The sequence below is a fragment of the Engraulis encrasicolus genome, chromosome 12, assembly GCF_034702125.1.
Source record: "Engraulis encrasicolus isolate BLACKSEA-1 chromosome 12, IST_EnEncr_1.0, whole genome shotgun sequence".
Classification (NCBI taxonomy): domain Eukaryota; kingdom Metazoa; phylum Chordata; class Actinopteri; order Clupeiformes; family Engraulidae; genus Engraulis; species Engraulis encrasicolus.
This window is the reverse complement of record NC_085868.1, coordinates 14,038,201-14,053,431: the sequence shown is the minus strand read 5'-3', so window position 1 is coordinate 14,053,431 and position 15,231 is coordinate 14,038,201. Positions and strand designations below refer to the sequence as shown.

At 47.6% G+C, this 15,231-nt stretch overlaps 1 protein-coding gene across 2 annotated transcripts in view; it reads left to right on the top strand.

Annotated features, from left to right (window-relative positions):
* The first annotated feature begins 1,292 nt into the window (after positions 1 to 1,292).
* Positions 1,293 to 15,231, top strand: part of LOC134459353 (protein FAM222A) — a 51,798-nt gene continuing 37,859 nt past the window's right edge. The window contains exons 1-2 of one of the 2 annotated variants that reach the window (XM_063211680.1): positions 1,293 to 1,353; positions 1,866 to 2,276. The gene's annotated coding sequence lies outside the window, so the exon portion shown is untranslated. The remainder of the gene's footprint in view (positions 1,354 to 1,865; positions 2,277 to 15,231) is intronic. The other variant, XM_063211681.1, reaches the window with a different exon arrangement.

Below are 15,231 nucleotides of genomic sequence, written 5' to 3'. Positions count from 1 at the left end.
GATTTAGTTGTTTTAGCCTGGAGACCAGAAACTATTCTTTACTATTTCAAGCCATCTTCTTATTGGCTGGTTGAAGCCAAGTGTATTGTGCCCTGGGCAGGATGCAAGAAATCGCTTTGAATATCAGTGGAAGATAAATCAATGCAATCTCTCCTCTCTTCTGTGGCTCGGTCTGCATTGATTTTCTTCGCCCCCCTTTTTTTTCCTCCTTTCTTCTTCTTCTTCTTTCCTGTAACTTTCCCGAATCCTGGCGGAGAGCTTGAACTGTGGTGCATACTATAAAAACACCTCTCTCCCTTTTTTCACGGGGATAGACATCAAACAGGAGCTCTCTCTCTGGCTCTCTCCCCCTAAAAAACACATGCGAGCATGTCAGCTTGCATCAACTCAATGTCACGACAGCCCGACACATTTTCTTTTTGCCCAGTTGTTGACACCAAAAACAAACAGAGGTCACGCCGCTTCCTGAAAGCATGAGCCAGACAAGTTGACAAGATGTTGTAATGATGCCGGGTGTTTATATTTTCAACAGCAGCAGCAGATATAGATGCAGTATAAAGAAAAAGACCACCCAAGATGTGGCTTTTATATAGTCAGTTTGCTCTGCGCTCCATTTAAACACACCATTTACAAAACACCAGTGTGCATCATTAAGCGGCGTGCATGCCACAGTGGAAACCCCCACCCACCCCCATCCCTAACAAAACCTCACCTGAGCCTATTTCAGCTGCGCTTCCATGCATGAATTCTTACACCACATCAAAAGACCACATGTGTTTAAAATATGGCCGCCGTTGGAGAGAAGGGGCCTCTGATTAATCTAAGGTGCTTTGCTCTATTGTGTGCCTTCTCTCAATAAGACAGGAAACCACACCTGTTAGGATAATGGGACTACTGGTGTGTGTCAGCAGTAATTGACATGTTTGGTTGCCATGAATTACTGCTAGGCTACAGACCTACAATAATAGGCAATGAGAAATAGGTGAGATTTTACGCAACAACGTCTAATAATTACATACAGTAAATACTGTAGATTGAACAGCCCAGGCAGCACTATAAGAAACCAGTCTACATGGGGACTTTGGCCCTTTAAAAATTTCCGCGAATTGTCAGCATGGTCCAAATTTTGCCGTCTGGATGCTGACGGCGTCACCCAGGTTACCGCCTTCCCCGTCCAGCCATTTGTCGGTCGTGGCCACATTCAAAAAAGCCCTGTGATCCCATTGGCCCACGAGGGTTTGTAGAAAACTGCAAGTGATCCCGTTGTGTATGCACGGCAGTCCTGTTTGTTCGGCACAAGGAAGAGGACGGGAGAAGATGGAAAGACCATAGCTTTCATCTACCTCTTACATGGTTATTGTTTTTCTTCTTCATTTCACGTTTTAGACTGTTACTGGGATGTTTGTATGATATGTAGGTAGAGTATTCCTTCACGGTATAAGCAGTTATTCGTGTGTTTTAAAGAATCTTACGATGCGATTTTGGGGACTGTTATCACTCGAAACCATTTCTGCGTAATTTACGCGTAAACTTGTATCCTAAATATATCAATCCTAGCCATTTTGTTTTTGTGCCCATGAAACCAGAGTTTCTCAGTTGTGTTTAGTCGAAATGTAGCCGTGACTGTAGCACCTAGCCAGTGTATGGTGTTGTTACAGTAGCCACATTACTAGCAGGTGTATCATAACTAGCCTATTAGTTTTTTCCGGTGCCCAGTCACTGAACGCTCTGCCGTTCCAACAATAAGAGTAAACATTTAGCCCACAAATGCCTTTTTGGTAGGAGCGTATTATTTTCTTTTTGGCGTGGTTATATTACCCTGAACCTCTTGGGCTTATTTGCTGTTGTCCAATTACCTATCGCAGATGCAGGACAGACGGGGGATGAACATAAATACCTTACATCAAGGTGCCTATGCAGTACGAGGATCATTAACGGGAATTATTTCGCCGACCTACGCCTTGGAGTAGCCTACCTTTGTTTTGCTGTGGGACTATTGCGTGGTTTGGATTACTATTTTGGGGGACACAGAATTCGCAGACGAGCCTTAAAAACGAAAACCTCGTATGGAACCCACCTTATACGCCGACAGCGCTTTTGTGTTTGCAAGCCAACCAAAAGGGTAGTCGACCGAATCATAGGAAGTAAACAGGAAAAAAGGTTATTGCGGATTTTTTGGAATACGCGATGCCACTCGTGTCATCTCACGGGACTGAACCATTCTGAGGCACTGGAGTGCATCTTGTGTGGATTTTCTTGTCCGGACCCAGTTAATGGTAAATATGTTGTTTCCACTTCATCTGCTTACCTGGCGCAGTTTGTGTTTTGAATTACGAGCTGTAACGAGGTGAACAGTGAGTTCTCCAATTTCGGTACACATTTTGGTTACTCTGTCAGCTGTGTTTACGCGTGCGCGCGCGCGCGCCCGTGCGTTGTATAGTCCTCAAATTTAGCCTATAAGCGAAACATATGTCGCGGCACTCCCAGGGTTCCTGTTATAAATGAGCCTGTCTCCAGTGTAGCCTGTGTGTTGCGCCTTTAAGGTCAGGTGGCTGAAACGGTAGTGCGATTGATGCACAAAGTGCAATAAAGGGAGGCCTTATGCGCCAGGATGCCGGTGGTCACAGGAAACGCTTTGAAGTATATTGCTGGCCGTTCAGACTGTTCAGCGAGTGGCTGTCAGTTCTATTGTGAGAGCTGACGGAGAGTTCATCGCACCTCGGGCTAGGAGGTTGAAGGGCTGGGTGTCCACACGGCTTATCGCTAAGGGCCCAAGGTGTGAAATTCTTTGCTGTTTGCTTTGTAGTGAAGAAATCAGAGTTTTCACAGCTTCTGTCCTTAAATACGTGACGAAACTTTCTTTGTCATGCTAATGTGAAAAGGTAGTTCGAATGTTTGAAATAGATTCATACGCCATTACATTCTTATAACTCCGTATCTCATGAGTGAGGATTTTACTGTTTAAAATGTGGCTGTTGTGTCGTGTCAATTTCTCTCCGACTCGCAGTCTGACAGCCAAATCACTCACTTGAATGTGGAAAAAAAGAGCAGCTCTGGCAGCGTTGCCTAGCTGCAGTCGCCTAGCTCAGGGTATGACCATCCATGAGTGGTGGGCTTAGCGAGTCGGTTTAGATCCTTTAGGCCCTTTTGCTGCGCCACAGAAAACCAACTAAGCAGAACACTTCCCTCGCTACTGGCAGGTCCCAAATTGCAGAGCTGTGTTCAGACAAGTGGCAACAAATAACATTATATCACCACTGAATGCACGGCCGAGAATAGCCCTTCTAGGAAGTGCAATCAGTGTGGAACATCACTGACATAAAAAGTCATAGGGGTTGTGTTGATTCCTCACTGTCTTGTTTATTATTTAGTCATAACGCATGCCAACCTCATTGTGATTTGTGCGGATGGACTGTGCTTAAATTAGGTGCTAACTAGCAGAGGCGCATCTTGCCACCAGGCAGGGCATGCAGCCGCTTGGGGCCCCCAAGCCCATAGATAGTGAGTAGCAGCCCACACTTTACCACAGTAGTGGCGATTTTGGTTCAAATGTTCATTCTTTTGCATTCGTGCTTGGGGCCCCATCTGATCGTAGAATCGCCTCTGCTAACTAGTGTCGGCAGTGTAATAAGGGCTTTTTGCAGCCATGTTATACTAGGTCAGGACCACGGGGACCACTTGAATGGCCTGCTTCATTTCAAATAATTCAGACTAGACCTACATTTTGAAATGGCTCCGATGTCTGTGGATAAGCAGCCTAATGACAGGAAGTGTGCATGCGGGAGAATAACTCTCACATTCTGTCTCTTTTCCTTTCCCCCCCACGGTGTGAAAGATCTGTGACAAATACAGTTTATCCTGTCATCAATCAAGCACTGGACATTTGCTTTTTCAAGATGTGTGTGTGTGTGTGTGTCTGTCTGTCTGTCTGTCTGTCTGTCTGTCTGTCTGCCTGCCTGCCTGTCTGTCTGTCTGTCTGTCTGTCTGTCTGTCTGCCTGTCTGTGTGTGTCTGTCTGTCTGTTTCTGTCTGACTGTGTCTGTGTGTGTGTGTGTGTCTGCACACTGCACACAATTGTCTGCATGACACCAGGACACGAAAGGGCTTAAAGTATCCAGAGACTTGACTTTATTGTTTCAATCAAAAAACATATCCTCCTCTCCTGCTGTCTCCAGGGATACATTTGAACCATCTAAAACGCCTCAGATAAGCCAACAAAGCATCCGGCACACATGGGCAGCACATTGTTGCTACATTTTTCAGCTGTTCAATGCCATACAGGGAGGAAATTCTGCTGCGCTTCCATTTTTTCGTTGCGTTTTCTGCTCAGATGTAATTTTAGTAGCAGTAGAGTCGTTAGTTGATTTTTTCGAGCGGTTTATATGAGAAGAAGAGGCAGTGCCTAATTGAAATCCTTTGAGGAAGTCTCTTTGGCATTAATGAGAGGCTTCTTTGTAACTGCTGATGAAGTAGAAATGTGGTTAGATGTCTTTGCCACTGTCATCACAAATCCTCTCCCTATTGCCTTTCCTCAGGAATTGTCTGGGAGGGGGGGGGGTGGTTTTGAAGCATTGAATTGAATCTGTCTTAGTAGTAGGACTGTAAGACAAGTGATTGTGCCAAAGACGACATAGGCCTACAAATCCTGTAAACAGAGATGGATCATACAGAAAGCAATGCGTGTATTTATAGTTGTAAGAAGGTTTTGAAGTAGTTTTTCAAAATGGAGGCGCCAAATCAGCCTGAACATTTTGTTTAGCGATCTCTCTACAAAACGCATTGCATATTGTCTGTATAAAACACATTAAAAAGGCAGCTATTAGTTCAAAAGAATGTTACTTTTTTGGTCCTATATTTCCTACATGGTGAATTCTTCCTATCTTTGAGCCTGGAGGAAAGAGAGGAAAAGACAGAAAAAAAGAGTAGTGGAGTGGAAATTGAACAAAATGGATAATTTATGCTTGAAGACTGATGAGTGTCGGAGGTGATTTGTCATGAATGAGCGAAAGAAAGACAGCGAGAGAGAGAGAGAGAGAGAGAGAGAGAGAAGGGGGGAGGCAGAAAGGGGAAAAATGCCTCTCTGAAGGCCACACGCTCCTCCCAACACCTCTCTTTCCCACTTTCCGTATTGTAGTTGTGGTTTGGGTTGACATGCAGTCATTTTAATCTAGCCAGTTTCCAACATCTGACAGGCCGTGCTTTGAAAAGCTGAAGCTGAAAATATTAATTCTGCTTGTCAGTCACACAGCAAACGGGCAACATTTGAATGTCAAATCCTGACATTTGAAGTCAATGTAATTGCAAGCAGCTTTTTTTCTTTCTTTCTATCCCTCTCTCTCTCTCTCTCTCACTCTCTCTCTCTTCCTCCATGCATGGCCTTTTCTTACGCTGTGTGTCTTTACAACCAGACAAATTTGCATTAGGCATGTATGGATTGCTGAAAGACTCTCCCTGGGGTCGCATGTAGCTCATAATTAATATTTTAAGCCAAACAAGGAGAGACAACCGCTGAGGTGCGTGTGTGTGTGTGTGTGTGTCTCTCTCTCTCTCTCTCTGGGATTCCCTGTCTGCGTGTGTATGTGTGAGTGTTTTTTGTGCCCGATCAGCATTTTTGTTCCCCCTCCGCGTGTATGAGGGAGATGGAATTTGTCATCTCCATGCATGTCTGCCCCCGTTCGTCAACCTCGTTCCCTCAGTCCCCCAGCTAAGGCTCGTTAATGGGCTTTCGCGTTTTCGTTTTGCAACCAAAACCCGTCAGTCATAATCTAATCAGGCAAAATTGGTGGCCCCTCTTGCGCGCCACACACCCCCTCCAAAAACACTCAAACTCAAACACACTCACACACACACACACACACACACACACACACACACACACACACACACACACACACACACACACACACACACACACACACACACACACACAAAATGTGATGAAGCTGTAATGGAATTTAAAAGGGGGCCAAATCGGTCGTCCGGGTCCGAGCGAGGTCTAATCACTTCTCTCTCTCTCTCTCTCTCTCTCTCTCTCTCTCTCTCTCTCTCTCGCTCTCTCTCTCTCGCTCTCATTTCTTACGCTGCCTAATCTGCAGTCACCCCTCTGATGGATGGTTGTCTCTCGGCTCATAGTTTTATATAGATAAAGGTATTGGGGGTGAGGGGGTGTTCAGCTCAATCTTTCAACTCTTCTCCCAGAAGTCCTCTTTATATGGAGACACCGGGTTACACAGTTTTTAAAAAGGCAGTGTCCATTTAACACTTGGAGAGTCCATTTAACATCTTCTAGAGTGTGGAATAAACACTGCATTACTGTATGGTTGATGGTTGGATAGTGTAGTAGCGCAACGTAGCGGGTTGAAATTGGAAGCGGGCCAGATAAGTATTGCTAAAGGGTGGTCAAGTGGTTGCTTCTGGTTACGTTCCTGAAATACATTTGCGCTCTTTCATCCTATATGGTCGGTATGTAGTACCCCACTGGAGATTCTTTTGAAGTTGCCAGGGGTATACCGTAGAGACGAGAGATGCGAAATACCAGCCAGCAAAGCTGAAGGATTTCTATGAAAAAATGTCATTGTGTGTGTGTGTGTGTGTGTGTGTGTGTGTGTGTGTGTGTGTGTGTGTGTGTGTGTGTGTGTGTGTGTGTGTGTGTGTGTGTGTGTGTGTGTGTGCGTGGTTGTGTGTGTGTGTGATAGAGAGAGAGAGTGAGGGAGAGTTTGTGGATTTGAGAGTTTGTTGGCGCTTAGTAAACATAGGTTTTTTTTGCTCGTGTGTGTAGTGTGCTTGTTTGGTATGTGCAGTACATATGTTTGTGTGCGTCGGTCTGGCTGTGCCCGTGTGTGTGTGTAGTGTACGTACGTGTGCCCTCCCTTAGGCCACAAACAAATGGCTGGTGGTCACCTTGCTCTCCTCTCTCAGGGATAATGTCAATCTCCCGGTTGCTAAGCAATCCAACCCCTCCCAACCCCAACCCCTCCTAACCCCAACGCTACACCTCCCCCTCTCCTCTCTGCATCAAGGGTAATCACCTTTTATCTCCTAAGGATGTCGTGTGTAATTAAAGGTTGGCTGCCATTCTGTGAAATCTGCCTAATTGCTCCTTTTTTATTTTTATGGCTTTGGGGGAGGCCAGCATACTTTGAGGCCAGAGTAGAGAGGGGGAGGGAGAGAGAGAGAGAGAGAGAGAGAGAGAGAGAGAGAGAGAGAGAGAGAGAGAGAGAGAGAGAGAGAGAGAGAGAGAGAGAGAGAGAGAGAGAGAGAGAGAGAGAGAGACTGACAGGCAGGCAGGCAGGCAGGCAGACAGGCATTTTGGAGTCTGGTGGGGCCCATTCTGCAGTAGATCACTGAGCTGAGAGCTCTACGGACCTGCAGTCAGAAGCCTGCCCTGCTGGCCTGCCTGCCCTGCCTGCTGCCAGCCTGCCTGCCCACCCGCCCTGCCTGCCTGCCTGCCTGCCTGCCTGCCTGCCCTGCCTGCCTGCCTGCCCTGCCTGCAGCGCCTGCCTGCCTTCCTACCCTGCTTGTCTGCACCGTCTACCTGGATGTCTGCACCGCCTGCCTGCTTGTGGTCCTAATGGCCGAGCGTGCCAGGAAAGGAAGCAAACTTTTTTTATGTGGCTTGCCGCCGCCGCCGCCGCCGCTCTGCTCTGCTCTACTCAGCCAGCAGGTAGAGGTCACTTTGGATTAACACGTGAAGCATAGCCCATTTTACTCACAAAACAGCCCCTCGCCCTGTGCACACACAAGTACACACACGTGCAAGGGCCAAAACAGACACACACACCCACACACACAGGCAAACACACACACATGCACGTAAATACGCATGTACAGACAAATACGCATAGACACATACACACACACTCATGCAAAGAAACACACACACACACACACACACACACACACACACACACACACACACACACACACACACACACACACACACACACACACACACACACACACACAGACTATTTGCGAGCGTGTTGTTTCTGCGCAGAGCCGATCATTTGATCATTATGCGTGGAGGAGAGCGAGAGAGGGCCCCCCCCTCTCACGCAGCGCGGCAAGCAGCCTGCGGGAAGCTTTCTGGCCAATCTCTTCCACGAGTTCCTGTTTTTATTAACAATTTTAATGACTTGAAGGAAGCACTGACCCTTAACGGCATAATGAATTGCCCCGGCTGCCTGCTGGGTGGGGGTGTGGTGGGGTGTGGTGTGGTGAGGGGAATAGAGGGTAGGGGGTCGGTGGAGCAAGGTGGGAAGGGGGGGGTAGACAGTGGCCAACCTTTTATTAACGTAACACATTATTGCACACTCTCGCCCTTCATCCCCCCTTCAATCACACAGCCCAAAGCCCACCACACCGTCTCTCTTGTCGACACTCCTTTGTAGACTAACTGCAGGAGCCATGTGGTCCAAAAGTTGGGGTGGGGTGGAGGGGCACCACCCACCCCCACAGCCTCCGCCGTCTTTAGCCAGGCCCTGCTTTGATCACCGGCAGCCTGACAGTAATTGTAAAGTTATTACCGCTGTGCCGTGCTGCTGCTGTTGTTGTTGTGGTGTGTGAGTGAGCATGGGAATGTTGTCCGTGCCTGCTTTTTCAAACGCTCAAAGCTCTGGGCTACCTATCACCTTCCAGATATCGTTCCGGTGAGACCTTGTTTGAACATCGAATATTGCTGCTAGAAGCCACGGCGGGAAGTACCCCCCCTCTGTCACTCAGCACAACCTCATTTTTCTAAGTCTTAATTTGTTACTTAAGAGTCTCGGTAATGACATGGTCGCAGTGTTATGATGTAGTTGAGTGTCTTCAGCAAAGAGCGAACGGGCCTGCTATTGAGCCCATCAGATCTTCACAAAGAGGCTACGAAATCCACTTTAGCTGCTGGTACAGTACACACATGGCAATGCACACAGGAGGGATGTAAGCAAACTGGACTTCTTTTTGTTGTGTGCTTTCCTCCGAAAAGATTACTTCAGAACCTTTTGTTAGCTCTTAGCTCCACAATCATGGCAGTGGCACTGATGAAGAATGAGCACCTTCACAGTAGGGTTGCCACATTTCAATGGTAAAAAATTGGGACACATTGATGCGCGAGCACGACTCATTAATAATATGTGTTTATTTCAATGGGGTAATATGAAGACGTGCATTATAAAAAAAACGGGACAGTCCAGGAATTTACCTGGACAGACCATAAAAACCGGGACAATCCAGGAAAAAACTGGACGTGTGGCAACACTACTTCACAGGCATACAGGCGGAAAGGGGGGGGGGGGGGGGGGCATTCAACCAAGGCCTTGATCATTAAAACAGCTCGACCCTGATGTTTGTGAAGGCTTATTTGTTTATTTATTTTGGAGACTGTATGCCAGCCAAGTCAGCTAGATAAGGACTTGTTTGCCTTCTCTCCGTGTCCCTGTGTGTCTGTGTCTGTGCGTGTGCATACAGGGTCTACTCTCAAGGAGTGGTGTGTGTGTGTGTGTGTGTGTGTGTGTGTGTGTGTGTGTGTGTGTGTGTGTGTGTGTGTGTGTGTGTGTGTGTGTGTGTGTGTGTGTGTGTGTGTGTGTGGGTAGATTCTGCTCTCTGGGAGGCCCTTCTGTGTCCCTTAGGAACCTGTGGTGTAGAAGGTCACCAAAGCACAGGCTTGCCAACAGGCCAGTCAGACCACAGGTCTGCTTTTCCTCACTGCTGGATAATGGCCTTTATTCAGCCTGCTCTCTTGCTCTTTCGCTCTTTCGCTCTCTCTCTCTGTCTGTCTCTCTCTGTCTCTCTCTCTCTCTCTCTCTCTCTCTCTCTCTCTCTCTTGCTCTTTCCTTCGTGCTGCCTCCTATCCGTCATTCTTGTTCTCTATCTCTCTCGTTCTCTTGCTGTCATTCTCTTTCTCCCTTGTTCTCTCTCTTCTCTGTTTCTCTGTCTCTTACTCACTTTGTATTCTTGTATTCGTTTTAACACCCCCCCCCCTGACTTTTTCGTATTAATCTCTTTCTTACAACACTTGCCATTTTCATTTTCAGAGTCTCCTTACAAATTACAAACATTTACCATTTTGTGGTAAGACATTATGTGGAAAAAAACAATAAAAAAACCATACACACACCAATGAAATATGTTCAACCGAAAGGGGGGTACTTTGACGTCCAAGGCTCCCAAATAAAAACCCCGAAGGAGGGCGAAAAATGCTTCATTTATATAATAGCTCTTTTCTGAGCTGAAAGGCGAGGCGTCGGGCCAAGCTTGTGTTCTAAGTAGTCTTTCAACAGCTGCTGTAAATTCTCAACGCTACCCCCCCCCCCTTCTTTTTTTCTTTCTTTTCTGTAATTAAAGTCTTTCTACTTTGCGCGTAATTTACGGCTTCCCCCGCTCACTCTTGATAGTAAAAAATAATTACTCAGACAAGGTGAAATGGCACTGGTAATGGTATTCGTATGCCTATTTCGCAGTACCAGAAAGATGGAGCTGGTGTAGTGATGATGTTTGGGGGGGGGAGGGGGGTAATTATTGCTTTACCATACCCTTCTGCACCATACATTTTTCAGTGTTAATTCACCTTTTTCCGTCACATTTAACACTCTTGTAGTTGATCCTTCTCTTATGTTGAATTGACACGGCTATATATCCTGTGTGATCCTCCAGCCTCACAGACCAAGTTAGCGATCGGTCTGGCAACTTCAGTAGGCTGTCTGCTGCAGCTCAGGGCTAATGATCATCATACAAGGAGGGCAAGGGCGTTGGAATAGATCCTGGCACCATTTACCAGGCCTATTTATGCACCGCTACTGGCAAAGCCCGTGACAATGGGCTTTAATTTCCTGCTATAATACCACAGAGAATATACGGCCCAAACAGCACAAACGGATGGCCCTAGCACGACCAGCTCTACTAGGAATGCATGCATAATATACACGTCCGATATACGTTTTTTGCCCTTTCATTTGTGAGGTAGAGATCTCCCCACACACGCACGGGCACGCACACACACACACACACACACACACACACACACACACACACACAAAGTATTGTCAATGGGAATCGAATTGTGGTGAAGGCATAGTGGACAGATTTCACACACACACACACACACACACACACACACACACACACACACACACACACACACACACACACACACACACACACACACACACACACACACACACACACACCACCATGTTCCCCTTTTTCCTTGCAGGACCTCAGCGCGAGGCCTATTGTGTTGGTGTGACGGTATAGCACGGCTGAGCCGCATCTCGGTCCTGGCTGACTGCCGCTCCCGTCCCTTGTCCCACGTCCCCGGTCCCCTGTTCCTCCTCCCTGTCCCCCCCCCCGCCTCTTGTGCGCCCGGCTTGTTTAAAGACCTCATCTCTATCTTGCAATGCCTTTCTTTCTCTCTCTGTCTCGCTCTCTCTCTACTTCTCTCTCTCTCCCCAGCGCTCTGATACCAATTATGCCGACTGTTGGAATTATGAACAGGGGGAGCCTGCTCTCTTATCGCCTAATCCCGCAGTAATAGATTCCATTAAAAATGCATGAGAGCATTTTTCGCAGATGAATCCGGCGTCGTTGTCTGTCATACTTCCCTGCCTGCTTGCCTTGCCTTGCCTTGTCTGCTCGCCTGGCTGCCTGGCTGGCTGGCTGTTCTTTCAGTGACAGTGGTGGGGGTGGGAGGAGGTGGTGGTGGTGGTGGTTGGGTGTTTGGATGGGTGAGCGCTGTCACTGTTATCGTTGTATTAGTTGGATAGGATGCAGTTTCTGATGGGGCGTGTGTGCGTGTGTGTGTGTGTGTGTGTGTGTGTGTGTGTGTGTGTGTGTGTGTGTGTGTGTGTGTGTGTGTGTGTGTGTGTGTGTGTGTGTGTGTGTCAGGGAGGTGGGTGGTGTGGGGGGTGGAGTTTGTGCTATTCAGAGCCCATCCTCATCCGTTGCCCAGCGAAGTTCTCTTTTTAGAGCAGAGCGGATTTTAGACACGCTATAGGCTTTGATGTGCCATTTTAATGTTCATGTTCCAAACAGCTCTTTTGTGTGGAAAAAAAGGCACAGAAGGCTGGCAAACTAGGCCACATCAATTATGTGGAGCTATTTACCTATTGTTTTCTTTGCGTGTGTGTGTGTGTGTGTGTGCATGCGCGCGGTGATGAGGAGACAAGTTCTCAATTCAATGTGCCAACTTTGTGTGCGTGTTTACTGTGTGTGAACTTTACCGAAAGTAGTACAAAACCCTGTTCTCAACCCGCGCCACCCCCCCCCAAAACCATAAATACAGACTTCCCATCATTCCACCTCCCGCATGGCGGTCTGTGTCTTTGCATGTCTCATCTCCAAAGCCCCCCATAAAGTGGTGTCACTATCCGGTTACTGAAATGTTACAAGCATTGATTGGCTGTTGCATTGGTTGCGCTCCAGGCCGGGGTAGCAGGGTGGCTGGGTGGTTGGGTTGGGATGTGCTGTGTTGTAGTAATGGTGGTGGAGCGGGGAATTGATGGTGGTGGCGGTAGTGGTGCTGGTGGTGTGTGTGTGTGTGTCTGTGTTGGTGCGGTGCGTGGTGGTGGTGGTGGTGGTGGTGGTGGGGGTCTGTTGTTGACACAGAAGAGAAGGGGGGAAGGCAGAGAGAGAGAGGGAGAGAGAGAATTAGCATAGCACTCTAATGCTAATCCTATATCTAGCAAGCCAGAGAAAAGAGGGCCACGGCTTAAAGCTCCTTTTTTCATTATCATCTAATTATTAACCCCGAGTTCTGGAGAGCCCAGGGAGCAAATGGAGATGTCGCTCTCTCCTCCTCCTCCTCCTCTCTCTTTCACTCAGTCTCTCCCTCCCTCCCTCCCTTTCTCTCTCTCGCTCTCTCTCTCTCTTTCTCTCTCTCTCTCTCTCAGGCTGTTTCTCGTTTGCTTTTTGTTTCTCTATCCTTTTCCCACTCTCCCCTTTCTCTCATTTTTTTCTCTCTATCTTTCTCTCCCATTCTCCCGCTTTCTTTGACACTTTTACATTCTCTCTCTCTCTCTCTCTCTCTCTCTCTCTCTCTCTCTCTCTCTCTCTCTCTCTCTCTCTCTCTCTCTCTCTCTCTCTCTCTCTCTCTGTCTCTGTCTCTGTCTTTCTCCATCCCTGTCTCCATGGTCTTATTCCCTCCTGGTTTATGGAACAGAAAGGAGGAAGAGGCAGCAGCTAAGAAGAAGAGGAAGAAGAAGATGAAGGCCAATGGAGAAAAAGACAGAGAATTGAACAGACAGACAGACAGACAGACACACAGAGAGAGAGAGGGAGGTCAGTCGAGAGAGAGAGAGAGAGAGAGAGAGGTCAGCCGAGAGAGAGAGAGAGAGAGAGAGAGAGAGAGAGAGAGAGAGAGAGAGAGAGAGAGAGAGAGGGAGGTCAGTCGAGAGAGAGAGAGAGAGATAGAGAGAGAGAGAGGCCAATGGAGGCCATTTCAGTCTGTTGGTTCTTATTGAGTCCAAGTCCTGTGAGAGGAGATGCGAGTGAGACGCGAGAGGGCACAGGGTCACGCAAGTCACTTACAGGAAGTCACTTGGCCGCCTCTCCTCTCGTCTCCTCGCCTTGCCTCGCCTTGCCTTGCCTCGCCTTGCCTGCGATTATTTTCCAGAACGGGGCGGAGAAGGAGAAGCAGCTTAATGCAATCAGCATTTAAAGTATCCATACATTATGAAGCAGGCCTATGAAAGGTCAAGCGCTGCCCTGGGGTTAGTCCTCAAGTCTGGTCACGTGTCTCTGACTCCAGGAGGGGGTTTTACTTTTCTTTTTTTTAACCTTCTTTAACAAGCTCAAAGGCTTCTGACAGGGTCTGGCACTGGCTGGCTCGGGGTCTTGAGATGATGCGAGCAGAATGGGGAAAAGGGTTTTTTTGCGGGCTATTTTTATGGGGAAGCGTGTGACAGCTAAAAGCATGATAGTGTTTTCATCTTCGGTGAGCGCAGGTGTCCAATCCCGACTCGTTTCCCGTCTGCGGGAATTAGGCGAGAGGATATCTCGACTTGAGCCGGGCGGCGAGCGGACGTGCGCACGGATGAACAAACGGTCGGCTAGTTGATCGGAGTTGCTCAGCATGTTACCAATTAGTTTAAACTCCATTGCCATATCCACCAGCCTCCCAGCCCCCCCACACAAAAAAGCCCAGGTCTGTATCTCCGGCTTTTGCAAAGTGAGACTGAAGCGCAAAAAAAAAAGATTTCGCCTCGGCTCAGCGGGAATCTCATGTTCTACACAAAAGCAGCTGGAGTTGTCCGTCCGAGCTCCCCTCGTCCGTGACATCATTAAAGCAATTAAACTAAAGACAGGGTCTGGCCAAGGAGACGGATCCATCGGGGGAGCTTTTATTAAACTGTCAGATAGGCTGCCTGACCCACGCAGGGTGGGGTTGGGGGGGGCCTTCCTGTGTGGAATTCTCTAATGATCGGGGTGTCAGGAACAGGAGACATTGATTTGCCGTTCCATTTAGAAACCACCACCAAGCAAGCACCGGTGCCAGTCAGCGGCCGCCATGGCTGGAGAATTACCTAACGCAGAACTTAAATATGGGTCATGCCGCCACAACACCGCTCTTTTTCTCAAAACTTGAATACGGCACACACTGCATCACGTATATTTTTCTCTGAACTGAAATATGGCACTCTGCTTCAAGATGTAACTTACAGTTACAATTACTGCTCTTTTTTATTTTTTAATTAATACCAAAACAGTGATTGATGGTGGTTTTGACATTGACATTGGCGTTGGCATTTACATTTTATCTTTTTTCCATTCATTACTTCATATTTAACTCCAGCAACATTCATTTTTTCCCCAGAGAATATGATATAGCAGAGCAGTCCATGGACTTGAAGTTCACCATGAAGCTAGCTCAGTCATTTATTTTTTTCTACTTGGGTGGAAAATGAGAGATAGGCACTATATTATAGTGATGACAGGCGTGGGCCCCAGTCAGAATGGAGTGGGTTAAAGGGTTACTAAACCTGTAGAAGACTCAACCCCCCCCCCCCCCCCCCTTCACCCCCTTCTGCTTCGCTGGGAGATCACGGTTGCTTTATATAGGCTGACGGCTGGCAGCTGTGATCCCCCATTATATTCTTCAAATGTGATTTCTCTCAAGGATTTAAAAGAGGGATTGAATTTTTTAGAGGTATCATGACCTATCTGCATTGTATCCGAAATTGAAAAAACGGGGAGCCTTGAGTTCCCTCCCACACACACACACACACACCACTACTGCACAACGACACATGAACGC